Source organism: Rattus norvegicus, chromosome 2 (genome assembly GCF_021556685.1).
Source record: "Rattus norvegicus strain SHRSP/BbbUtx chromosome 2, alternate assembly SHRSP_T2T, whole genome shotgun sequence".
Lineage (NCBI taxonomy): Eukaryota > Metazoa > Chordata > Mammalia > Rodentia > Muridae > Rattus > Rattus norvegicus.
Window position 1 is genome coordinate 45766558 of NC_141535.1, and position 21511 is coordinate 45788068.

General features: G+C 43.3%; 1 long non-coding RNA gene across 5 annotated transcripts; it reads right to left on the minus strand.

The window, feature by feature from the left end:
• Nucleotides 1-1531: 1531 nt before the first annotated feature.
• On the minus strand, nt 1532-18860 carry LOC120100706 (uncharacterized). Of its 5 annotated transcripts, none has more exons than XR_015673967.1 (5): nt 18701-18860; nt 17375-17472; nt 14204-14286; nt 13913-14014; nt 1532-2161 (listed from the first exon to the last, which is right to left on the minus strand). It is a non-coding gene; the product is annotated as an uncharacterized LOC120100706 (long non-coding RNA). The 5 variants fall into 5 exon arrangements; XR_015673964.1 differs by having other exon boundaries at nt 14174-14286; XR_015673966.1 differs by having other exon boundaries at nt 13913-13995; nt 18701-18858.
• Between the last annotated feature and the right edge of the window lie 2651 nt (nt 18861-21511).

Below are 21511 nucleotides of genomic sequence, written 5' to 3' on the forward strand. Positions count from 1 at the left end.
GACCAAGACCCACGGTTTAGGCGAAGAGAAGAGGAACTGGGTGAACAAAGGTGGCAGATCACTGACCACAAAAAAAATCAGTTCAGCCCACAGCTGTCTTGGGCAAGCCCCTGGCCGGGTACCAGAACTGCAGAAGCCGTGGGCACTGCAGCCCCAGGCATTTCCTTCAGCCCTTTGTCCCAGATAGGCATCGACTCCCACTCTGCCCTCCTTTGTCTCAGCCTCATCTTTGGTTAGCGATTTTTGTTGTAGGAGTGAGAGAGGAAGGAGAGATTGCTTTAGATGTTGCATTTCTTATGCATCTCCAATATCCCCGAAACAGAAATAATAGAACGATAAGGAAGAGATTAGATCACTACCAGATTATCCACTTAGAAAATCCAGCTGCTCCAATTATAAAGTTTTTAGTAAAACAAAGAACGCTACAGTAGACAGTAATACACAGTACACGGTAATACAAAATATGCAGTAATTACTATGTGTACCATATACCCGTGTCTTAGGATTCTATTGCTGGGAAGAGACACCATGGCCATGGCAACTCTTACAAAGGAAAACAGTTAGGGGTTGGGGATTTAGCTCAGTGGTAGAGCGCTTGCCTAGTAAGCATAAGGCTCTGGGTTCAGTCCTCAGCTCTGGAAAAAAAAAAAAGGAAAAAGAAAAAAGAGAAACATATTTAACTGGGGCTGGCTTACAGTTCAGAGTTTAGGCCATTATCATCACAGTAGGAAGCATGGTGGCCTGCAGGCAGGCATGGTCCTGAAGATGTAGCCAAGAGTTCTTCTACATTTGGATCCACTGGCAGGAGGAAGAGACAATAAGCCTCTAGGCCTGCCTTGAACTTCTAAGGCCTCAAAGCCCAGCCCCAGTGACTCATTTCTTCCAAAAACACTCTACCTACTTCAATACTGCCTAATAGTGCCTCTCCCTGTGAGTCTGTGGGGCCCATTTTTGTTTAAACCACCACAACCAGAAAAGTTGTATGATACATAGGGAGAAACACTCATTTGTAATTCAAAAACATTAAAAGCCGGTAGAAATTACCTAAGCAAGATCCACATGAATTTAGGTGCATAAACAACAGAGAATTTGCAAAAATAAAAATCTAAGAACATAATTATAATAATTGAAATATATGTTTCTAAAACACGATTCGTCTATAAATTTGATTCAAGTCTAATTTAAAAGATGGCTTTATGAACCTGTCCTAGTGATGTTAAAATAAATGAAAAATCAAGCATTCAGCATAGTAAGAGAAATACTGGAAGAGAAAAGCCGGCAGCACAGAAAAATAATTAAGGTAGCATCCATTTGAGGCAAGATATAAATAAATAAACAAATAAATAAATCTCTTAGGAAAAACTCAAAACAGACTACAGAAGATATGACAATTGAGCTTCCGGGTGATGAAGTATATGGTACAAACTATTGTTCCAATATTGAGCCAATATTAAGCCAATATTGAGCCAATATTAAGCCAATAATTCATGTTCTAAGACTGGACTGTAAAGATATTAGAGACCTGGAGAATCATGTCAAGGTATTTTATTATAGAATTAATTCTAAAACAGAAAACTTAGATGCAAATCAAGGTATGATGGCAGACGCCTGCAATCCCAGCTCGCAGGAGGCCTAGGTGGGAAGAGTGCAGTGAGTTTGACCCCAGCCAAGGCTACAGAATACGTTACAAGCCAGCCACGGAGGAAAGTGAGACCCTACCTCAAGAATCCAGAGTAAAAAACTCAATACCTTATAGAACAACAAAAAGTAGTGTAGAGGGCCGCAATAACATTCGCCACCGCTAGATGGCGCTGGCTTCCACTGCGCCCCACGTGGAAGGCCAGGATAGCCTCCGCCATTACAAGATGGCGCCAGCCTTCGCCGCGCCAGCCGACTTCCTTTCAGGAAGTTAACTGTGCGCATGTGCAAGAGTGCCTTCGTGCCAGGTCTTTGCCCACTCCGGGGCGTGCCTATGAGATCATGGGTAAGCAACCAATCAGGCGTGGACATGCCACATTAGGGTGTATATAAGCAGCGCCATTTTGGGGCTCGCTCTTTCCTCTTCAAGATGTAATAAACGCTTTGCTGCAGAAGGATCCTGGTGTCCGCGCGTCATTCTTGCTGGCAAGACGTTGGGCGCGCGACAAAGTAGGTATCAAACCTATGACCAATAGTAGGAAAACATTTAAATAATCTATAGTATATTCCTTAAACAAATATACAAGATTTTAAGGAAAACTTTAGGGTGTGGGAAAATCACTATGTATTTCTCTGTGTTCCTAAGTGAATGGGCAAGATAGAAAACACTGAGTGGAGCTGGACGTGTCAGACCGTGCCACAGCCACCATTCAGCAGCTGACACAGAACCAACGAAACCACTTCGAGCTTTGTACAGTGTCAGCTGAAATTGTTAATCAAATGGGAGAATCATATCAAAGGAAATAACAGAGATTACTTTGGGGGATGGAATTTATTTCCTTAACATACTCTGTACATTCTAAATTTTCCAAAACAGCATCCACAAAATTTCTTTATAATCTGGGAAACAGTCAGTGCACACAAGAGAATTATGAATGTGATGTTGGGAGACTCTCACTCTCATAGGGACCTAGGTTGGGTGTGGGTCAAATGTTTCCTATGTCAGTGTTAGCACAGCAAATACCTGAAGTGATTTATGAAGTGAGAGGAGACTTGGTTTATAGTTCTGGAGAGTTCTATCTGTGACCTGACAGACCATTGGTGGGGCCTATAAAAGGCAGTATGCCCTACCAGGAGCGGACAGCAGAGCAAACCCACTCACCTCATCCACAGAATCCAAACAGAGCGGCCTGAGGTCCACCCGCCAAGGCCCACCTCCTAGTGTATTCACTATCCTCAGCAAACTTTATTTATTTATTTTTTTTTTTGGTTCTTTTTTTTCGGAGCTGGGGACCGAACCCAGGGCCTTGCGCTTCCTAGGCAAGGGCTCTACCACTGAGCTAAATCCCCAACCCTTCAGCAAACTTTAAATACATGAGCTTTTAGGAGAATATTTAATGTCCAAGCCATAGAAATCCCACCCCTTCTCCTACAAATCTTCCAGAAATAGAAAAGACAAATCTGGAATCCCCAAGGATTAGTTGAGCCGTGAGCAAAGGAGATGAATGTTACAATCTCAAAATCGTTTTTTGAGATTTTGATTTGATAAACATAGCCATGGTGTGAATACGATACATTCATAATTTGGAATGGGTTTATTTTGAAGCAGAGGCAGGGACTTGAGAAGAAATGAATTCAATATTGTTGCTATTGGTGGTGGTAGTGTGTGTGTGTGTGTGTGTGTGTGTGTGTGTGTGTGTATGTGGTGTGTGTGTATGTGGTGTGTGTGTATGTGGTGTGTGTGTATGTGTGTGTATGTGTGTGTGTATGTGTGTGTGTGTATGTGTGTGTGTGTGTGTGTGTGTGTGTGTGTGTGTGTGTGTTGCAAATAGTGAAACTCAGGGCCTTTCACATGCTAGGCAAGCATTTAACAACGAAGCTACACTGTAGCTCCCAACTCTTTCTTTATGACTTTGGTATAAACTTCTGCTCATCATTTGATTTCTCTGAATCTTAATATCATCACATTTATCATGTCTCAAGGAAGGAGAAAATTGCATATCCACTGGGCATGGTGACCCATGCTTTATCCCAGTACTTAGGAGGCAGAGTCAAGTGGATCTCGGTCAGAAGATCGGCCTGGTCTACACAGAAAGTTCCAGGCCAGCCAAGGCTACCCAGTGACCCTATCTCAGAGAGAGAGAGAGAGAGACAGAGAGAGAGACAGAGAGAGAGAGAGAGAGAGAGAGAGAGAGAGAGAGAGAGAGACAGAGAGACAGAGAGAGAGAGACAGAGAGAGACAGAGAGAGACAGAGAGAGAGAGAGGAGGGAAGAAAGAAGGGAAGAGGGAAGAGGGAAGAGAAAAGGAAAAAATGAAAGAAGGTGTCTAACCAACTGAAATGCATTTGAGCATGCTGAAGTCATTTGAAAATGAAAATACTCTATAACGTAAATAAATGAAAACCATTATTGTATTTACATGTCTCTCCCTGATTAAAAGGGCTGTTGCTGTCATCGGTGGAATAGGTCACGTGTTATCAAAAGGAGGACAGAGGTCACACAGAACAGTAATCCTGACTCTTTAGCTGCAGTCATCTGAACCCGTTGCCTACCCCCAGCCCCTGAGGCCCTCAGGAATGTGGCGGTGTCTGTGCTCTGTTGGTGAGCTCCACCGCTTAGCCACCTCTTTTCAGTGTAGTAAGCCGCTTCCTTCCTTCACGAGGTCCACAGGCTTTTAATGTAATGAAGCACTGCATTTGCATGTGCACCTCTTACGTGTATATTTTCTGTTAGTCATGTGTTTTCTATAAATATTCAAAGCTTCCCACACTAAAAAAAGAGGTTACTCACTTTTTTTTTCCAGTTAATAAGTCTAAAGAGCAACATAGTTACTTAGGTAGCTATATATGCTTTAAAAAATTACCGGGGCTGGAGTGATGGCTTGCCATTCTCAGAGTACCTGGGTTCAGTTCTAGCACCCACACAGTGTTTCATAACTGTAGGCAACTCCAGCTGCGTATCGAATGCCATCTCCTGACCTCTACAGGCACGAGATACACGGGTGATGCATGTGTATACATACGGGCAAAATATTTATACAAGTAAAATAAGTTTTTTATTTAAAAAATGTACATTTAATTGTTTGGTGGGGGAACATGGGCATGCATGTGTCCTTCTACAACATGGGCTCCAGGACCTCAGGTCGTGCAGCTTGGTAGCAAGTGCCTTTGCTAACTGAGCCGACCTTGCCAACAAGCTGACAAGCTTGATGGCCAGTTTGATCCCTAGGACCTACTGAGAGAAGAAGAGAACTAACTCTTCAGATTGTCATCTGACCTACACGCCCATGCCATAGGTCTAGCCAGGGGAGCTGTGGGAATTTATACCAAGTGCCCAAGTGAAGTTGACAAGTTTGGTCACTGAGTGAAGTTGAGCTACAGGTCATCTTAGGCAATACGTAGCCCGTAAGTTAGAAACAGAGACTCAGGACTTCCTAAATTCTTCATAGATGCGCATTAGGATTATAGTCCCTGAAAATCTTAGATATGTTCTGCTTTGTTAGATTATGAAGGTTCAACAATTTGTGGAGGAACTTCAAAAGGATTATTGACTGTAGTAAGGGAAAATTGTTAACGGATGCTTCAAGGATTCTGGCCTTACTTCAGTCTAGAGTTACTCAAGTTTGTCTTACCTGGGCCTGATAAAAAAACAAAAGCATGATTTCAAAATCCCACAGAATTTGGTGTTGGCAAGATTGGCTCAAGTTACTCCTACCTGAGATCAAGGTTTTGACCCACCACTATACCCGAGGAGAATCCTACATCACCATCCATCCCTTCATAATACTCTTACCTAATATGAAGACCAAGCTTGATGTATTCCCATTGGTTCTAACCACTTATCAAATATTAATTCATTTGATCCTTAAATTGACCTATTAAGTAATAATATTACTATTTCTGCTTTATATCTGAAGACATGAGGAAATAGTAACCAACTAGTCAACTTGTCCACTGTTACTTAACTAATAACTGTTAGCACTGAGATTTTTAACGAGAAAGTGTGTCCTTTTTTTTTTTTTTCTGTATATTTCTTTTTTTTTTTTTTATTAACTTGAGTATTTCCTATATACATTTCAAGTGTTATTCCCTTTCCCGGTTTCCGGACAAACATCACCCTCCCCCCTCCCCTTCCTTATGGGTGTTCCCCTCCCAAACCTCCCCCCATTGCCACCCTCCCCGCATAGTCTAGTTCACTGGGGGTTCAGTCTTAGCAGGACCCAGGGCTTCCCCTTCCACTGGTGCTCTTACTAGGATATTCATTGCTACCTATGGGGACAGAGTCCAGGGTCAGTCCATGTATAGTCTTTAGGTAGTGGCTTAGTCCCTGGAAGCTCTGGTTGCTTGACATTGTTGTACTTTTGGGGTCTCGAGCACCTTCAAGCTCTTCCAGTTCTTTCTCTGATTCCTTCAACGGGGGACCTATTCTCAGTTCAGTGGTTTGCTGCTGGCATTCGCCTCTGTATTTGCTGTATTCTGGCTGTGTCTCTCAGGAGCGATCTACATCCGGCTCCTGTCGGTCTGCACTTCTTTGCTTCATCCATCTTGTCTAATTGGGTGGCTGTATATGTATGGGCCACCTGTGGGGCAGGCTCTGAATGGGTGTTCCTTCAGTCTCTGTTTTAATCTTTGCCTCTCCCTTCCCTGCCAAGGGTATTCTTTTTCCTCATTTAAAGAAGGAGTGAAGCATTCACATTTTGGTCATCCGTCTTGAGTTTCCTTTGTTCTAGGGATCTAGGGTAATTCAAGCATTTGGGCTAATAGCCACTTATCAATGAGTGCATACCATGTATGTCTTTCTGTGAGTGGGTTAGCTCACTCAGGATGATATTTTCCAGTTCCAACCATTTGCCTACGAATTTCATAAACTCGTTGTTTTTGATAGCTGAGTAATATTCCATTGTGTAGATGTACCACATTTTCTGTATCCATTCCTCTGTTGAAGGGCATCTGGGTTCTTTCCAGTTTCTGGCTATTATAAATAAGGCTGCGATGAACATAGTGGAGCACGTGTCTCTTTTATATGTTGAGGCATCTTTTGGGTATATGCCCAAGAGAGGTATGGCTGGATCCTCAGGCAGTTCAATGTCCAATTTTCTGAGGAACCTCCAGACTGATTTCCAGAATGGTTTTACCAGTCTGCAATCCCACCAACAATGGAGGAGTGTTCCTCTTTCTCCACATCCTCGCCAGCATCTGCTGTCACCTGAGTTTTTGATCTTAGCCATTCTCACTGGTGTGAGGTGAAATCTCAGGGTTGTTTTGATTTGCATTTCCCTTATGACTAAAGATGTTGAACATTTCTTTAGGTGTTTCTCAGCCATTCGGCATTCCTCAGCTGTGAATTCTTTGTTTAGCTCTGAACCCCATTTTTTAATAGGGTTATTTGGAGAAAGTGTGTCCTTAAAAATCCTGTACTCAGCCACATTACATTGCTAAAGTGTGAAAAAGAGGTTAATTTTTGCAGAGAACTTGCTGTGTAATACGCTGACTCTATGGTGTTACTACTATTGTTTCTCCTTTTTAAAGGCATGAAACTATATTCTAGGAGGGTTCAGAAGCCCTCTCCTGGCAAGGCAGGTTGATAGGTTTTAATTCAGGTCATCTAATTCTGAAGCGCATGGGTTTTGTAGTTGTTAGTTTGTCTTTGTTTGTTTGTTTGTTTGTTTTACTCCGGGTATCATATAACTCAAGCTGCCAATAACTTACTATGGGGCTGAGGATGGCCTTAGACCTCTAATCTCCCTGCTTCTACCTCCTAAATGCTGGTAGTATAGGTATGTGCTGTTAGATCTAGTTCACGAGGTGCTAGAGAACCAAACCAGGCCTTTATGAGTATGCGGGAATGCACTACATACCAGCTCAGCAAAACACAGGTTCTGGAGCAGATAGCTTTGGCTTCATCACAGGCTTTCCTTCAAGGAGGACACATGGGTAGTGAGGAAACCCTGGGCATCTCTATAGGGCAGATGACAACATGGGCCAACAAGGAAATCCATCTATGCTCAGTGAAGAGGTTGAGAGTTTTGAGAAACATGACAATTTGAGGAAGTTAAATGGAAGATTGCTGGCTGTGTTTCGCATTGGGAAATGTACTTGCATTTTTAGTTCTTGTGGCTTGAAATGAAATCCCAGAGTGACTCATTTCCAGTGCTCTCTGATACGAAGCACGAGTCCTGATCCAGCAAAGATGGCTGACTTCTCAAGAATTTATAGCCACTCGAAGCTGGTAAGCTCCAAAGCCACCTAACTCCGGGGACTGTGTCCTTCTAATCCACCATGATCCCGAGTCTCAGAGAATACTCAGTTCTAAAGGATGTATGCACATGTCTCAAGTAGGAGCTCTTCCTGCGATAACACAGCTTCTTTGCAATAAAGATGTTGCTCCAATCCTCATGGAAACAGTCCAAAGTTAAGAAGATGTGCACTGGGGGTTGGGGATTTGGCTCAGCGGTAGAGCGCTTGCCTAGCAAGCGCAAGGCCCTGGGTTCGGTCCCCAGCTCCGAAAAAAAGAAAGAACGAAAAAAAAGAAGATATGCACTGGAGGTGACCAGCAAATACAAAATACAAAGATGTGTGTCTAAAAGTTCCATCAGAGAGTCACTGAGAGACAAGGCACATCGAAAAACCTGGCTTTCTGTCCCTCATCTGGTGACCATGAGCAGTCTGTCATGATGCCAACAGTGAGATCATGTGGTGAGTTGGTGTGTATTCTCATGGGACATCTTGGTTCATCGTTGCTTAGGGTGTTGTCTAGTCTTTATGCCTAGTGTAGGACTTTGTTTTATAATATATGCTGTATTTGAAAATATTCTTTGGCTGGGTGTGGTGGTACATGGCTTTAACCCCAGCACTTGGGAAGCAGAGGTGGTTGAATCCCTGAGTGTGAGGCTAGCCTGGTCTACAGAGCAAGTTCCAGGACAGCCAGGGCTACACAGAGAAACCCTGTCTCAGAAGAGAGAGAGAGAGGAAGAAGGAGGGGGAGGAGGAAGAGGAGGAGGAGGAGGAGGAGGGGGAGGAGGAGGAGGAGAGGGAGGAGGAGAGGGAGGGAGGGAGGGAGGAGAGAGAGAGAGAGAGAGAGAGAGAGAGAGAGAGAGAGAGAGAGGGAGAAAGAGGAGGAAGAGGAAGAGGAGGAAGAGGAAGGAGGAGGAGGAAGAGGAGGAGAAAGAGGAGGAGGAGGAGAGGGAGGGAGGGAGGGAGGAGAGAGAGAGAGGAAGAAGGAGGAGGAAGAAGAGGAGGAGGAGAGGGAGGGAGGGAGGGAGGAGAGAGAGAGAGAGGAAGAAGGAGGAGGAGGAAGAGGAGGAGGAGGAGAGGGAGGGAGGGGAGAGAGAGAGAGAGAGAGAGAGAGAGAGAGAGAGAGAGAGGGGGGGGATTATTTGATTATAGGGAGGTTAAAATATAAACTCAGATTATAGGGAGGTTAAAATATAAACTCAGAGTCAATACAAAAATACAAAAAGAGCTTTAACTCATGGAAAAAGATCACTGTCCACATAGTGTGATGTTAAAGGAAGGATTCTTTTCTTCAAAACCACTTGTATGGGGAAAGTTCTTGTTTTGGTTGAAAGCTGGAAATACAAGGCTATGCAAGACATCATCCCCCCTTCCATAAAGGCCTGTATTTAAGAGGAGAAGGGTGAGCAGCAAGCTGGAAACAATAATAAGAAAAAGAAGGGGAAACCAACATGGCCGAACCAACATGGTGGATTCCTACTCTGCACATTTTTCCTCACCCTCTTTTTTTTTTTTAAACCTCTCTAGTCTCCTACTGCACTTACCAATATCTGGCCTAGAGAGAAGCTGACCCTGGGGTGCTCTGTAACTCTTAATTATCTGGAACCTTTTGACACCAGATGCAGACACAAAATCCAGAAGTAGAGGAGTACCCTGGAGGGAGGGTCTAGCTGGGGAACGCACTGAGGGCCCTCGGAAGATACTTGAACCAAACGGTGTGTGACACTGAGACCTGAGCCCATCACTGTAGTGTCAATGCCTCATCAGTCTTTCTGGAATCTTACATTTACCTTCATATGAGATGAGGAGACCATGGTAACATATCTACCAGGAGCAATTGTGAGGCCAACTAGTGTGCTCTTACATAAATAAAACAAAATAACCAAACGGTCATACTGTAAGTGTACTCACTGACTTGAAATACACTGTCATTTTTTAACTTCAGATGTCTAAATACCTAACAATTTCCTGACAAACACACAAGAGTTCTAGAGCTCATAATTCTGTGGCAACGCTAATATATGTACGTATAATTTAGCCTTCTAAGTAATAAGCAGTCCATAAATACATATTGCCTAAATGATGGATGGTTCATCAATTGACTGAATGGAGGCATTTTCAAAATCAAATATAATGCTACTAAATAAGACTACAAGCTGTTAGTCTAATAAATAACTCAGTGACTGTTTCCCAAGCTGAATTAATGATCATACTCTACAGCAACCTTCCATTAGGCGTATGTGAAATAAGTAATAAATTTCTAAATTAATCACTCTGCTCACAGTTAGGATAGAGGCAATAAGTAGAAGCAGAAAGGACGATAATCACATTAGTGGGGTCTGCTGTGGGATCTATGCTGTGATGAGAAAGAATGCTTGCCTCAAGCTCCGTTTTTGTGTTTTCCATAGCAGTTAGCATCTTCCAAAATAGCATGTAACTGACTGCTATATTATGTCTGTCCCCTCATTCTAGTGTATAAGTATTGCAAAGCTGGAGGGTTTTCAATGACCCATACCAGCTCTTGAATATCTAACTCATGATTACTCAATAAATACTTGTTAAATTAACAAGCCAGCTTATTAATTAATAGCTTATACTTCACAATGTACCATCTCATTGCTACCCAATGTTCATATCTCCCATGCCTATCTTGGGGTATGAACAGGATTTCAGGGATTATTTATGGTCAATGGTTCCAAAATGCCACACCTTCTAATAGGCCAAGCATCTAAACACATGAGTCTAATAGGGTCCATACCTATTTAAACCACCACGTATGTTGAAATAACGTTCTTTAAAACCTTCACATTTAAAAAATATGACTTCTATTTGGTAATTCAAGAGATAGTTACTAAGCTGCAAAGTCCAGGAAGAAGCTCAACTCAAAACTACAAGGATGGTTGGGTAACTGTAACTTTAACCTGTGTATAATGTATTTCCTGGTGGGTTTTTGTTTCTTGTATGGGGTAGGAGTCAGGTTTATGTTTGCTTTGTGGCTTTGGTGGTGCTGATAGTCGTGGTAGGTTTTTGTTTTTATAATATTAGAAATAGAACCCAGAGCTTCACTCATGCTAGTCAAGTGTTCTTGTACCAAGCTACACCCCCAGCCCTAGTGTGTGTTTTGAAAGATAGAGATCAATGTGGTTCCATGTCTGGTCCACAAGCAGACACAAAATCTCAAGGCTCTCAGAATACCTAGCACAGTTCTAACAAGATGATTTTGATGAGGCCAACACAAACTGTAGTTACCTCACAGTAGGCATTCAGTCTGGAGAGCAGCCTAACTATAGTATGAAGTAAACAAGGGAATTCTTTGTGGATGTTAATTTTAGAGAATAGATGGATGCTTTATCTGGTGAGATGACCCTGCAAGCAAAAATGATTGTTACACGGGTCTATGAGCTGTGTTGAATCCCGGAAACATGGTAGGAGAACAGAACTGGCTCCCGAAAATTATACTCTGATGATGATGGTGGTGGTGGTGGTGGTGGTGGTGAAGGAGCAGAAGGAGAGAGAGTAATGGATGATAAGATAACTTGAAGGCATAGAAAAGAATACACACACACACACACACACACACACACACACACACACACACACACACACACACAGAGCGTCCCACTCAGCTCAGGCTGTCATAACAAAATAGTATAGTCTAGGTGACTTTAAAAAAAAGAAAAAGAAAAAAGAAAAGAAAAGGAATAGATTCCTCATTGTTCTAGAGGCCGCGAGGCTGAACATCCAGGATTTAGAAGTTTGGTTTCTCATGGGGGTCCCTTTGTGGTTTACAGAGAGCCACACTTTCTTGCTGTGTCCTGACATGAGCTGTTGTTAGAGATTCCCCGTCTTTCTTCCTTACCTCATGGAGCCACCAATCATTTCAGTCCCCTACGACTTTAGTCGCCTTCAGGATCTTCCCAAAGCCCTGTCTCCAAACACAGTTATGTTGGAGAAGTTCGAGTTTGAACGAATAGAGTTGAGGAAGGCACAGTGCAAACTTTTGTCTCTAGTCCTCTGAGGTAATGTGTTCAGTCACACGACTTGACTCATTCTGAGAAAGTGCTCTAGTTAAAGTCACTCAACAATGAAACCAATTGCCCACCCCCTGGAGTTGCGGCTTTGTGTCCCTGAAGGAGGGTGAGAAATATGTTCCTACAGTGAGTGAAGCATAGAGCCGAAAACATTTTGGATCTCTCCAGCTCAGAACTTCCGCAGTATTTGAATATTTTTGGCATTGCTGTTTGAGTACACTCACCATGAATTGCCCTTGCTCTGAAAGATTGGAACCATATGAGATTATTATATGGAGAAAGTCTAATAGAAGGCTTAGAGCAACGTTCAGACAATGTGTGATGAACTAAAATTTCACAGTTCCTGGCTTTGCAGTGAACTCCGAGGTCTGATTCTAATCAGGATTGTGCATAGGTTCATAATTTTGTGAAGGCTTTGGGGAGTGTGGCTTCAGTCAATTCTTGAGCAGCATCCTCAACACCACTTATCAGTCTTTTAAGGAAAAAACTTCACAGAGGTTAAGTCTGATTCCATGAGTGAGATTAGCAATGCCTAATAGGTAAAGTCATTTCAAACATAGTCCTTGGTAACTTGGGAGGAAAAGCCTAGAAAAGGAAACTAGATTAGGATAGAAAAGTCAGATTATTCTTTCACTATTTTTCTCCCACAAACTGCATGATCTCCTAGTAAGTCTACAGGTATAATAATTAGCTCACTAGACCAAAATTGGAATTATGTCTCATCCATAAACACTTGGCAGCCAACCCTATTTATTAATCCTGAGCTCTGTTTCACTGTCCACTATACTATGGTCAGTTTATATGCACATGCTATTTTAGCTTAATGCACAATATTAGTAAAAGTCACTGAACATATAATAAAATAAAACAAAAATACAAATACTGTTAGTTCAAATAAAAATTGAACTAACTATAAAACAAGTTAGCTGTAGTTGATACTCCACTATTTAGTAAAGTGACTCATGCTGTTAAGAATGTTAAGCAAAATGGATATTAGGAGATACACACACACACACACATACGCACACACATACACACACACACACAAACAGACATACACAGGGAACTTGAGCTCACTGCGTAGTCTAGGCAGTCCCTATTTCAATAAAATAGTGCAAAAAAAGAAGATGTAAGATGTCACCTGTCTTGGTTAGGGTTTTATTGCATGATCAAGACAACTCTTATAAGCATAACATTTAATTGGGGCTGGCCAATTAAATCAGAGGTTCAGTTCAATATCATCAAGATAGAAGTATGGCAGTATTCAGACAGGCATGGTGCTGGAGGAGCTGAGGGTTCTACATCTTCATCTGAAGGCTGCTAGGAGAAGACTGCTCCCAGGCAGCTAAGAAGAGCGTCTTAAAGCCTACACCCACTGTGATACACTTCCTCCAACACAGTCACAGCTACTCCAACAAGGCCACACCTCCTAATAGTGCCACTCCTCAATGGGCCAAGCATGTTCAAACCACCACATCTTCGTATGTCCTCCAGCCCCCACTTACACATATACCACACATATACATACATCACACACACACACACACACACACACACACACACACACACACCCCTGGTAACAATTTAAAATAGGTATAAATGGCTCAAGAAAGCCCCACATCTGTTTTTACCTGTGGAAGAAAATACCTGTTACTAAATACTAAATATTTGTTAGTTTACTAAAATGACTTGCTAATGATAGATGTAAATGTGATGATAATGTAAAGATGTTAAAAGCCCTCACTGCGTATTATCTGATCGCTGGTAGCTACCATGGCAAAGGAGAAAAGGTGCACTGTTCTTTTTTTCCTTTCCTACCTGTCATCCTTAATCATTGCTAATGCTCACTGAGCACCCTCGCCATGAACAGTCTTACCACCCTTTTGGCAGGTGACTTGGACTATACAACAGCCCTGTCCCCTCAGTATGATGTTCCAGAAAAGTTACCGATCCCCATCGAAGTGTCTCCAGTTTAGATAAAGAGTTCATCAAACAACAGAAATGACTTACAATTGAATTCATTTCCATCCTCCTAGCCGAGTTGAATTCTTCAATACTTTCTTAGGGCTTTCCTGCTGGTGGGCCTCTTGGTCCTTGGGATAGGAGAGGACTCTAAGACAGAGACAACGGCGATGGCTATATGCAGGTAGAGGGACTAATTAAAGCCATGCTTCTAAGAGTCAGCATCCTCCCAAGGACCGCCAGTGGCCAATGGAAGTGAGGGAAGGCGAGGGAGGGAGGGAGGTGGGCAGGGAGGGTAGAAATCCTTACCTGGTACTCTCAAAGAAGGAGTCAACTCACCCGACAGTTCTGCTTTCAATTTCTACCCTCTGCAGCCATGAGTATCCCTCGGAGTTACACTCATGAGAATGGATGTGTTGATGCTATACCCAAATATAATAGAAAGTTGTCATAACCAGGCCAAGAGATAGCTCAATAGGTAATTGGGTTCCCATAACTCACATAAATGCCACGTAAGTGTGGTAGGCCCAGCATGTGGGAACAAAAACAGGGCATCCCTGGCAAGCTGTGAATCAGACCATCCAAAATGGTGAATTCTGGCTTCACTGAGACCCTGCTACAATATGTCAGCTGGAGAGTGACTGAGGAAGTCACAGCTAAAACATATTGGGTTATCAGTGTATGCTCTGGAAGCCATCAAACTCTCTCTCTCTCTCTCTCTCTCTCTCTCTCTCTCTCTCTCTTTCTCTCTCTCTCTCTCTCTCTCTCACACACACACACACATACACACACACACATACATACACACACACATACACACAAAATCAACATTTTGTTATCTCTCTTGGAATCAAGAAAGACAAAAGAAAAATAACAACAGGTGAAAAGAACGACTAATTTGAATAATTGTGTTTTTTTCTGCTGTCTGGGAGCAAAGTCAGTTGTCTTAAGTGAGAGAATGTCCCAGAAAGGTAAGAAGCACGTCCAGGGGAACATAACTTTTTCATATTTCTCATTATTCTCTCCCTAACTTCACCAAACTTTCTCCCACCAGGCTGTCTGTCTGTCTGTCTGTCTGTCTCTCTCTGAGTAATTTCCCAAACAGTTCTAACAGTAGCTAATTTGTCCTGCTTTTTTTCAACACATGTTCTCGGAGCCTTTGGTTTATCTCTGTAATTATAACCTGTGCCACCCAACCCGTACCAGCTCTGTGCTCCAGCCAGCTCTGTGCTCCAACTCCCACAGGCATCCTGTAGGTACTTGGATTCATGTACTTAAAGGAGACCTTTGCTCCCAGGAGGTTCCTGAGCTGGAGAACCGAATGAGTTGCTATCCTATTAGACTTCTCCTGAAGCTGACATTTCCAGTGCCTGTCGCTAATTTCAAAGTCTCACTCCTATTACCCATTAAAGATGGATGGATCGATATAGAATAATTTTTTCCTGTTGGAAGAATAACTTAAGTTTATTATCTGCCATTTATCCTGCTATTTATTTGGAACAAATGTATTCATTTTAGCATCGACTCGTTTGGGGTATAGAAAAATAGATAAGATAGAGCTGGAACTGTGGTGTCCCTATCCCCACCCCACATGTTTATCAAGACCTCTGCTTTCTGATGACCCACTTTCTCCTTTGTGAGCTGGAAGAGACTGTCAGAACAACCTGTCACTGAACTGACTGTAAACACTTGCTCCGGAAGCTGTTTGAGGCTTTGCTGAGCCTGAATTAGAGCTCAAATTCTTCCTCTATCCAATTCTGTTCTCTCACCAAACCACTCCATGTTCCATTTTTAAGTGTTATTCTCTAATAAATATTTTGTACCCCCAAAGCCTCAAACATAAACTCCCTATGAATTCTCAAAGTACCCCATAGCCAAGTGATCATTTGGATGTCAAATTCCTCTGTAAAAATGGCTAAGGACTTTGGAGAGTGAAGAATTCTGTAACTCCAGAACTCCAGCATAAACTGATGGGCCAAAGCAGGACACTGGGCTGCCCTGTCTTTAGGAGACACAGTGGCTGATGCGTCACCATTTGTCACCCTTGCATATTTTATACCAGTCTTCAGCTTCGGAACAGTAATGCAATTGTGACATGACAGCTCATTTGGGATGCAAAATGTAAGCCCAGACCTACTGCACCAAAGACCCTGGGGCACACTGCTGTGTTCATTAGGGCCCGATGCTCGCAATGCCCTGATGGAAGCCAGTCATATTTCATTCCCTTACCACTGTTGTATATAGGGACAGACAGCCACACAGCCAGATTGAGTCAATGAAACACAAAGAAAGGCCATCCTGCAGTATCTCAGAAAGATAATGAATCTCTCTTGTTGGATGTGCCAGAAAAAGCTTATTGTTTGATGCTATGATGTTGTGAACCAAGTACTGGCACTCTAATGGCACTTGGTGGCTACTGATTCAAGCCATCCAGAAATCCACCCTACCTATAGACTGTGAACAAAGAATTTAAACCAATTCTTTTTCTGGCATTTTCTTTCTTTCCTGCCTTCCTTCCTTCTTTCCTTCCTTCCTTCCTTCCTTCCTTCCTCCTTCCTTCCTCCCTCCTTCCTCCTTCCTTCTTCCTTCTTTCTTTCCTTCCTTCCTGCCTTCCTTCCTTTATTTCTTTCCCTTTCCTCCATCCCTCTCCCCAAGGAGCCCAGAAGTCACTGTCATATACTATCATGACTTGACTGTTTAAGGGAGTAGTTCTCAACCTTCCTAATGTTGCTCCCTTTTAATACAGTTCCTCACGCTGTGGTGACTCCCAACCATAAAATTATTTTCACTGCTACTTCCTAACTGTATTTTTGCTTCTGTTATGAGTAGTAATGTAAATAACTACCATTTCCGATGGTCTTAGGCAACCCCTATAAAAGGGTCACTGACAGCTCCCAATGGGTCTCCGTCCACAAATTGAGAACTTCGTGTTTAAGGCACATCTAGTTCAAGAAACATACTAACGCCAGCACTCACTTCAACTTGCCTGCAACCTATTGCTCTGTTTCTCACAATGCCATCTTCTCTAAGTTCTCTCTGATAAGTCTCTGCTTGCTCACATCGAGTTAGCACCCATCTTTCCAAGTCCTTCATAAAAGATGCCTTGACTGTTCCCCCCAAACTGTGTCCCTCCACTTACTTTCTAAAGTCTCAGTCTGTATCCACAACATACAGCCTCTGCTTTCTCTCGGCTCTAAGCGCCTTATTGTGCACTGGCACCTGGCGTTGAATGTGATATTCTGCAGATGCTAAGTAGACAAATGAGGGGTGATGCCCTGGTCTTCAGAGAGGGATACGCTAGGGTACCAGATACTGCTCCCACCAGTAAGCCATGGATGTGCTTCAGCCATGACCACCTCACCAAGCCCCACTATAACTGTAACTCTCACTCTACGGTGATGTGACAGGCAAGTAGGGATATCTGTTGTCTTAGAGTTTCTATTGCTGTGAAGAGACACCATGACCAAGGCAACTTTTATAAAGGAAAACCTTTCACTGGCGCTGGCTTACAGTTCAGAGGTTTGATCCATTATCATCATGGTGAGGAGCATGGCGGCGTGCAGGCAGATGTGGTGTTGGAGAAGGAGCTGGGAGTTCTACATCTTGATCTAAAGGCAGCGAAAGGAGACAGTGTGCCACACTGGGTGTAGCTTGAACATAGAAGACCTCAAAGCCCACCCCCACAGTGACACTTCCTCCAACAAGACCACACCTACTCCAACAAGGCCACGCCTACTCCAACAAGGCCACACCTCCTAATAGTGCCACTCCCTATGGGCCAAACATTCAAACACATAAGTGTACGGTGGCCATACATATCTATCCAGCAAATGGAGGTGCCAGGCCACCATCAGCACCCAACCCTTCCTTCATGTCTGTTCTCTTCAGAAGCTAGATAGCAACAGCAGGTTTGTGTTTTGTGGCAGGAAGCAAAAAGCACAAGGATTATGTGAGAGCTTGTGGTTACAGTGTACCACAGTGTTTGAAAATGTGGGGTTTAGGCCTTAGATCCTTAGACCACCTGAATGTGACTCTAGGAGGAGCCCGGCCGTTGTCTAACTACAATGTCAAGCAAGGGAGCAGACTTCTCTGACGCTCTGTTTCCTTGTCTGAAAGATGGGAATCATAATCATGCTGGCTTCATTTTAGAACATGAGGAATTCTGGAAAAGGTCATGTTCATAAACCACTCAGCATCCTGTTTGGCACACAGTGAGCACTCAATAAATAGTAGTCATTGTTAGCGACCCAACCTCTCTGTGGCTCAGTGCAAGCTTTCGTCTTCACTCAGGGAGGGAAGGGCCTTTACACACTCCCCCGTTGTGTAAGTCTGCCTTCTGCCATTATAGCAAAATATCTGAGGCCAACTTAGTAAATGAAAGGTTTGTTTGGTATCAGGAATTTCGATTCACGGTCGCTCTCCTCTGTTGCTTTCTGTAGTAGCAAAGCGCACGCAGATAGTATATGCCGCAAAGGAAGCTTGCTCACTACACAGCAACTAAGAAACAAGGAGAAACCAAGAGGGGTCCAGGTCCCCGCATTCCCTTCAGGAGCATGCCCCTGTGCCTTGACTTTCACCCACTGTCCTTGCCTTCCAAGCTTTCCACCACCACCAATAGTTAAGAGACAAACCTTTCACGATATGGACCTTCAGGGGACATTCAAAACCCAACTTGTCACAGCTGTTCACAGGCAGCAAAGCTAAGGGACAATGAAAAGAAGGAGCTAGGCATTCTGCCTGCTCAGCTGGAGTACTTTAACACCTGGCTGTAAGAAACGTTGCCAATGTCCTTCTTCACATAAGATTCCCTAACTCCCAGCATGCCCATCAACTCACCAGAACTAAAACCTTCTGTGGCAGGCACTCCTCACATTCTTCCAGCACTTTCTAGGGCTCAAAGCCCGTTTCTTGTCTCTTCTTCCACACCAGCCTTGTAAAACAGCTAAGGACAATCTGTGCTAAGTCTCCCTTCACCTACGATAAATGTGGTCTATGCGATTTTCCAAAGTAGGGTCAGGAAGTTGCAGATGGTTTGGGACAGACTTAGTCACTTCCACCCCCTCATGGCCTTGTGCCCTGTACATGAGGTGGGATTTCCCAGTGAAATGCATAATGTGTATGCTCTAGGCACAAGATACGTTTAGCCATACAGTAGACCTGTGGAGAACTCCTTGGGGCCCAAAGTATATGCTGCCCAACATCCAGAGGATGGGCCTTTCAACTAATTGACTGTCTTTACTGTTATCTAAGCACTGTGGTGCACACTTGCACCTGCAGTATTCAAGAGGCTGAGGTAGGAGAGTCAGTGGCCTGGGCTCATAGAGAGAGACCTTGTCTCAAATGAACAAACAAACAAAAATATGTTAATTCTCCTATCTTATCCTAAATCATAAGCAAATCCCCTTTAACCTGAATACTTGCTCTAATCTTTACCTTTTGTGCTTATTCAGCCAAAGATTTCACATTTAATTTATACAATTGTTCTTTCTTCTCCACACCTTACATTCAAGGAAGGACTCCCAAATGCTTACGGGAACTGGAGAGGGAAAGTACAATGAAAGGGGAAGGTTTGGGAGTCAGGGCCACAGAAAGGATGCTGAGCCCTTGTTTGGAAGGGAATCTTAACTGTGTGGATGGTGCCAGGCAAGCAGCTCTGTGTGAGGACTGGCGATCTGTGCACAGATGTCTTCTTGGCTAAGAATGAAAGATGTGGCCACTCTGAGACAACTGTTCCCATCTCTGAGTCACCCACAAAGACTCAGTGTTTGTGATGGAAAAGCTTTGGTACCCTGGCTCTGACATCGGCCATCTCTGTGACCTTCATCTGACACTTCACAGTCCGTCATCCAAGGAAGGCAAGACAGGAACTCAAAGCAGGAGCCATGGCAGACCACTGCTTACTGGCTTGTTTCCCAGGGCTTGCTCAGCCTGATTTCCTATGCACCCCAGAGCCACCTGCCCAGGTGTGGCACTGCCACAGTGAGCTGGGCCTACCCACATCAATCACTCACTAACAAAGTGCTTCACAGGCCAAACTTAGGAAGGCATCTTCTCAATTGCAGTTTTCTCTTCTCGGAAAGTTTTGTACCTTGTGTCAAGTTATCAAAAGGCAAAACAAAACAAAAATAGGGCACTTGGCCTCCCAAATCTTGAATGGCATCTGCAATGGGGAGAATAATACTAATGTTCCATAGAGGAGAACAGTTTAAGCTATCCTCTTACCTCGTCACTGAAGAAGAATACCCTGTGATAGTCTTGATTGAAGTATGGTGGGTACAATTTCTTATCCTGAGCCATGAGTAAGCAATGCTTTTCAAGCCACGGCCTCACAGACAGTACAATTTAGCAATACAAGAAAGGAACAAAAATCCAGCAATTACTCTTTAACCTTGGCCAGGGAGAGTTTCAGCTGTTTAGGGACCAGAAATTCTGCAGCCAGGCCTGCTGTCTCAGGTCTGAGATTCCAGTATTCAGGAGGCTGTGACAGGAGAACTGTGATTTCAAAATAAACACCAGTTGCACTGCAGTTGTGTGTGTGTGTGTGTGTGTGTGTGTGTGTGTGTGTGTGAGAGAGAGAGAGAGAGAGAGAGAGAGAGAGAGAGAGAGAGATCTGTCATTCATGTTTTCATTGCTACTTTAAGACCTTAAACCACAAATTGCAGCTAAGTTATGGGTCTACCAGTCAAATGGTAAATCTTCACAAGCAAGCTTTGAAGTAAAAGTGATGACAATAGTATTTCTTAAAACTATGGGAAATGATTTTCACACAGATGACAGTCTTTAGATCTCACAATCTCTTGGTGGAAGAGACTGTATTCCCATTTTACAGACTAAGAAATCAAGCTTCCGTGTCTCTGGTGACAGAAGCTCCTGGTCTTCTGCCTCTGCATCTAGACATTCCTCCCAGATCCGTCATCAGAAACAACACAGGTTACAACTTCTGTAGGATGCAGGACACTTTGTGCCTGGCTCACTCTATCTGAGGGTTGCTTCTACCAAGGCCCGAGAGAGTGAAAAACAGAGCCAGCTCCCTCTCTCCCTTTAACCAGAACCTTCCCCTCTGCTTGTAACGTGGTTACCGTGAGCCTTGGCAATACACATCAAGCTGGCTGAAGTCAGAAAATGCAGCCCATCATTCTCTAGATTGGATTTGTCCCGCCCCTCCCTCTCTTTTAAAACATCTTTTTTTTTTTTTTTTTTTTTTTTTTACAAAGGCTGTCATATAATTTCCTCCAGAGCAGTTTTAATGAAATGGCCTGCTTCCTTACATAAGAAAGGCTCGTGAAAAATACTGGAGTCCACTAGTTATATCAGAGAAGATAAATATTTTAGTTGGCACACTTTCAACTATTAATTCCCAAGTTCAACCCGGCTATTTTGCTCAGACTGTGAACACACGAGTTTGGGTTCACAAACTTAGGTTCTAAAACATTCTGGGAAAAGCCTAAAGACATTGGCCTTCTTACCCAGGCAAAGTCCAACGCAAATGAAAACCATATTTCACAGAGGCGTCCCTGTGCTTCTTAACAGAGCAAAGCCAGGGAGTGTCGGTGGGTTTTCTGGTTCATGAAATGCTAGCTCTTCCTCCACCCACCATCTTTAGAATCCCACTGACGATTTCTCCCCACCTTTGAGTTTCTCTACCTA